Below are 6,056 nucleotides of genomic sequence, written 5' to 3' on the forward strand. Positions count from 1 at the left end.
CTTTTGTTTGTCGTTCACCACGTACGTGAAGATGTACCAACTCGCTCCAAATGTCCACACCCGTCAACATAATTACTCATTGCCTGACAGGTATAACATGCGACTTACTACCTTATACATATATCTGCTGCTTAGTTTTTAGTTAGGACGTCCCATAACTCTCAATTCATGAAATCCTGAAGGCAATGCACATTTTTAAGATGGTCATTCAAATACTCATTCAGCTTGCATTGCTTCCTAAAGTGAGATTGATTATACTTCCTAAATAGAAACTAAGAGCAACAACAGAAGAACAAAGAATAAAGGTTAAAACATAAATATATGCATTGTCTCAGAGCTTAGGCGTTATGCTAGTATACTCAAAATACTCTTACAGTCACTCTGTGTAAAAACGGAGGATGATCGTGTACACTGGCTTGCTTTTCAACTTGTAGCAATCTTTACGGGCCTTGACCTCTGCGCCATGGAGAAATAGGCAGTAGAAGCCTTTGAACGCTTGGGATTCCCGCAGAATATCCTTCATATGTGATGCTGTTCGATAGCAACGTATGGGAAAATTCTGCCGTACCACCTGTCAAGTCTTGCAAATTCACAATACTGTTATGAATAAGTTAATTATGAAGATAAAATGAATTTAATTAGGGAATTTCTGTTTATTATTTCAAGATGTGTTTCCATTTTTCGCGCTAGGAATGCCTGCCTCTACGAATAATGTAGCTAAAATCCAAGAAATGTGCTTTCTCGCATGTGCAATTTTTTAGACATTCCTGAAAATATTAAAGCGATCAGCCCGTAGATTCCACCATTATTGGTTGATCTGCTTAATTAGTTTGTAACTACGTACCGTCTTAATGAGAAATAACAGCCGCAGTCTTTCAGTGCAGCATAGGAGCAGCGTTGAATTTTTCTACGAAATGCATTTGCGCTGTTTTCCTGTAATTATTCTTCGGTTATGCAAGTGAACTTGAATTGGTTCGAACTGGTTTGAACAGCTATTTTTTCGCTTTGAGTTTAACTGGAAGTGAACTTTTATATGTGAGCCGAAACGAATACCGGAACTAAAAAAAATTGTCAGTTCTGCACTCTGCTGCGTAGCCCCAAAACGCATCGTTTTCGCAGAGTTTGGCGCCGAGCATGCCTCCCTTGACATGGTGCCCATCACAAGTACTCGAGATGTGCTCGATCCACATCTTTGTCCGAGAAATCAGAAACTTTAGAACTCTCGCTTATCCATCGTACTTCTCTGTCCATCCCCCTCTGCTCGTCGCCAGCAACAACAGAGATGTTGCGCTGCCGTCTACTAGTGCTGTCGAACGAATGGACATTTCGTCCTAAACAGCACAAATGTATACAACATGCATATTCTCTGCATCAATTCAAATTGCTTAGTGCGCTATTGTTTTTTTTATTCTGTATTTAGGCCCCTACTAATCGACATGAAATTAAATTGTGCTTAGCTCGATGTCACATATTCGATCTCGCACACGGCCAATATAATTCAATGGAGCTGGAATGCTGCTTTACATTTATTGTTTAACAAAAAAGTAACTAGTTTAACTGTATTTCAACTTGAAACATTATTCAACTTCATATATCACACAAACCTGTCTCTGGCTTGTCAATTCCACTATCACAAGTATCCATCACGAATAAGTAGTATTTACACGCACGCGACGAGAAAGAGCGGTAATGCCATTGCCGCCGCCAATCATCCCGATAGAATGAATGCGCCGCCAATTTTTTTTCTTCGCAAGGTTCACCCTTATGGCTTGTTGGGACGGGGTAGCAAGACAGAGTGAAGGTACATGTCTATGTGCGATACTTCACTCCTTGCCATGTCAAAGCAGCGGTTGTCGAGGCATTCCACAAGCGTGTCAGTGGAATGCCAAGTGTAGTTTGCTCCCTTTGGAAATATAATTTATTTCCTGGAAAGGTTCACTCTCACCCGCCGCACTAGTTTTGTGGCTGTTACATTGGGTAGCGGGGCCCGAGGTCACTGGTTTGATCTCGCTGGCGGCAGCCACGTTTCAACGGGGCCGCAAATGCGGAAACACTCTTGTACATACATTACAGAAGGCCAGGTGATCGTAATCAATCCGGGGTCCCTCTCTACGCCGTGCTACAAATTACGATCACAGTTTTGGCATGTAAAAGCAGGGCATTTGTTTATTTAGCCAATTGAAGTTTCCGTCTTGCAGTCTGTGTGAATGCAGGCGTGTGACTTCGCGTTTGTGACGATGTTCTCGGACGAGCTGTTCAGGCCCCCGGTGACTGAAGGCCGCAAAGCACTGCTGAGAAGGCGAGCATTGCTTTGTATGGATGAACTTTAGTTCTTTTTTTAGTTCTTTTTTTTTTTTTTTGCTGAAGGCAGCGCCGAGGTCATAACAGGTGGCCAGGTGGAACGTCGTGGGGAAAGGTCTATGCGATTTCTTGTTTTCAGGTGCGCATCCTCTCGAGGCCAATCGTGCGTTGCACTGCGCTTTGGCTTCAATTTCTTTCAAATCAGTAACATGTCTTTTTATGACCGTTAATTACAAAGAAAATAAATTGGTGATTTCTCCGACTGTACTCATTATAAAACTCAGAATCCGCCGCTTCTGCATCAACCTGGTTTAACTTTCACAAATAAAGCGGTCCTTAATTTATTTACGATAAAACATGTTGGCAGTCAGCGCATTATTTATTGATTTATATCTTTGACAGCCTTCCCAGCAGTGGTGTACTTGTGACCGTGAACCGTAGAGATGCCCAACTCTTAACCCTATTTAGGGTTAGGGTGCCAAATTTCTGGACGGAAGTCGGCCAGAGAGACCTGAGACGCAGTGCAGAGTTTAGTGGCTGCGATGCTGTGACCGACGACCTGATCGATTGTGTGCAGTGCGGCACCAAGATCTGGCACGCCACATTTGAACTACCCGTTTTTCTGCCCCGGTCTGGGTACCAGGAACCCGATCACGGATTCTACTACGGAAACGCCAACATCTCGGGTCTCGTGGTTCGGATGGGTCGAGTGATCGACCGTAACGTGACCGTCCTGCTGTCCACCGTGTTCACTGAATGGCGCTACCCCCGGGACGCAGAGCTGGCCTTCGCCACGCAGGCTTCTCAAGCCGGGACGCAGCGCACAGCTATCGGCAAGAGCTCCAGCCTATGCTCCTTCTTCTTTGGCGGCTGGACGTTCGATCACCGCGTGGCGACCGCCTTAACTGACATGCTGCCGAAGAGTAGCACCCTCAACCATGTCACGTTCGACGCGGTGTTGCCGGAACTCGCGCAGAACCCGCCGAGGACGGCAACGCTAGCACGCGATGAGCGTGTGCCGCATTAGCGACGGGGTATACACCTCCCAGATGACGGCCCCGCTACTGAGGAAGCTGCTCGAGAGCGGCTGCCTGCTCCTTAACATGTGCCCAGTGGCTGGCCTGGCCGAAGCCGAATTGGCTGAGGGCATTACTCGGCGACAACGGTACCAGGACATGAACTTCGTTGGTAATCGCTGGTGTCGCCAGGACAAATTTGAGTGCTATTGCGACCCAGCCACTTGCCACCAGAATGAAATTAAATTCAATAACTGGATAACGTCATAGCGGCGCCTTCATTAAATGCGCGAGATATGACTGCGGTCATGCGCGACTGTACACCTCGATGAGATTGCATATTGTAGCGAATCCGGCGGCGATGCATTACGGCTGGCCGTTCCGATAGTGCTAGAGATATCTAAGCCGTAGTATTAGCTGTAGACGAAGCGAAACTCAGAACATGAAGTGTGCCGTTTCATTTATGATCTTTGTATCGTTCTTCTGCTGTAATGCACGCTAATGAGTTTTTGTTTAATAAAAGGTTTGTGGCAACATGCGCTTGAGTGCCATTGGCTCGCGCCACTGGGAATGGCACTGGAAAAACCCGTTTCCGGGCATTGGCCTTTACTGCCAGGTTCATATTTGACGACACCATTAGTCATGATCAAGTTTGAAAGCGAAATATTATCGCATGTAACTTTCTTGCAATACTGCTGAATATTTAGCTTCACTTCTATTCAGTGTTGTTTTTCGCGGCAACGCATTTTTAGTGTGTTTTTTGAGCCGTACATGGCAACTATAGCTGCAGATAAACTTTTTGTTGATATTTTTTTACACATATCTTGGTATGCCAACATTAATGCAGCATATTGGTCGCAGTGAAGAGTATATTTATTCAGTTTTTTTTTTTTTTTTGGGGGGGGGAACATAACACGTTCTCTTTGTTTAATGCGCGACAACTCTTTCGGCCTTAGCGCGTCGTTCTACTTGAGCTTAACGTGCCAGAATTCTTTTCGTGTGCAGTAACGCAAAGTCTAACCGATAGTTATGATGGTATTGTTCAGAGCTGGCAATATTTTGTTAAAATCCTTACAGCAACAAGGATTTCTGAAGTATAATAATATCACTCGCAATAAAGGGTTAACAAATAAGAAATCTTTTTCTTAACAAGGCCATAGCGTCACATTGTAGCTGCAAGGAGTTGAACTCGCTACCCAAAGGGCCATCACCCAAAGTGATTCCTTGCCAAATTCAGTAACTTAGCAGTTTCGGTGGCGTGCATGTGGTATTCGCTACAGCCAGTACAAGATAACAGCATCGTAGGCGCGCTTATTTCAGGGGCAATGGCAAGTACATTCACGCAGGTAAACTACGTTTGTATGTCGCTGTCGCTTTAAAAAAAAATTAAATTATGGGGTTTTACGTGCCAAAACCACTTTCTGATTATGAGGCACGCCGTAGTGGAGGACTCCGGAAATTTTGACCATCTGGGGTTCTTTAACGTGCACCTAAATCTAAGTACACGGGTGTTTTCGCATTTCGCCCCCCGCGACCTCGTGCTCAGCAGCCTAACACCATAGCCACTGAGCAACCACGGCGGGTTGTCGCTTTTTAACACTTGTGAAATGGTCGTTGTTGCTGGCCATGTAATTGTATATGGCAGGTAATATCATGGTGCCAGTCGAAGGTGTAGTGGCATCAAAACCTGAAGTCGTAGCTTTGAACGTGCTTATGTAAATCTTCCTCTGCACCCACACCATTGAATCCGGCAATAATGAGATATGTTCATAAAAGCACTAGCGAGGGCAGGGAGTAAGAAAGAATCAGAAGAGCTCCAATACCCAGGTCCAGATAATAGTGTCGTCGACAGTGTCGTTTCGGTGGTATGAGTAAATACGTCCACCTACATAATAGCTACGTTAATGTAGAGCTGCCGCTACCTAAAACTTGTAAAATGGTCGTTATTAATCATTATGTAGTCATTGATGACAGGAAATTTCATGGCGGCAGTAGCAGGCATGGTGTCAATGATACTTCAAGTAGGAGCTTTGAAAATGGTATGTGGAGATATAGTTTTACGTCGACATAAAGTTAGGTTATTACAAATTTATGAGATGAAAACTATTTGGTTCTGTAGACTTGTGATCACAAATAAATACTACTACAGCTGTGATTCTGACTGTCGGGTGGCGATTTCCATGGATTGTATCCGAGTGTCATTCGCACAAACGTAATTCGTAATATGAGGCCCCATTGAAGGCGTGCAGTTGTCCAGACTCCTATAACAAGGCAAATGCGAAATAATAGGAGGCATAATTGTTTGCGTGTGCAGTGTGAGAAGACAACTTTGATTACACACAATAGTTACGTCGTGTATATGTAACTTCATTTTAGTCGAGCGATAGAAGTGTCATAATTCGTTCAGTCAATTCATTCGCATGTTTTTTTTTTTTTTTTTTTAGAATTGCAATGATACAGAAGACTACGCTTTGAACATGCGTGACGCATGTTTTTTATACAATTTTTGAAGTTTTTATTAATGTTTTTTTGTTGTTTATATTGTTACTTGTAGAAAGACAAAGACGGAAGAGGCTATTTACAGGCTATTTACACTGGGCTGGAGCCAGAGCGCAAGGCCGACATTCGCTCGCGCCAAGCGCACAGACCCACTTTGTCGTCGTCCTCGCGGCGGCTCGTCTTAAGAGTATCTCCCTATAATATGGTAATACTACACCCCGGCGTCAAAAGCGCCGTCAC

This window comes from Dermacentor andersoni, chromosome 1, assembly GCF_023375885.2.
Source record: "Dermacentor andersoni chromosome 1, qqDerAnde1_hic_scaffold, whole genome shotgun sequence".
In the NCBI taxonomy this organism is placed as follows: domain Eukaryota; kingdom Metazoa; phylum Arthropoda; class Arachnida; order Ixodida; family Ixodidae; genus Dermacentor; species Dermacentor andersoni.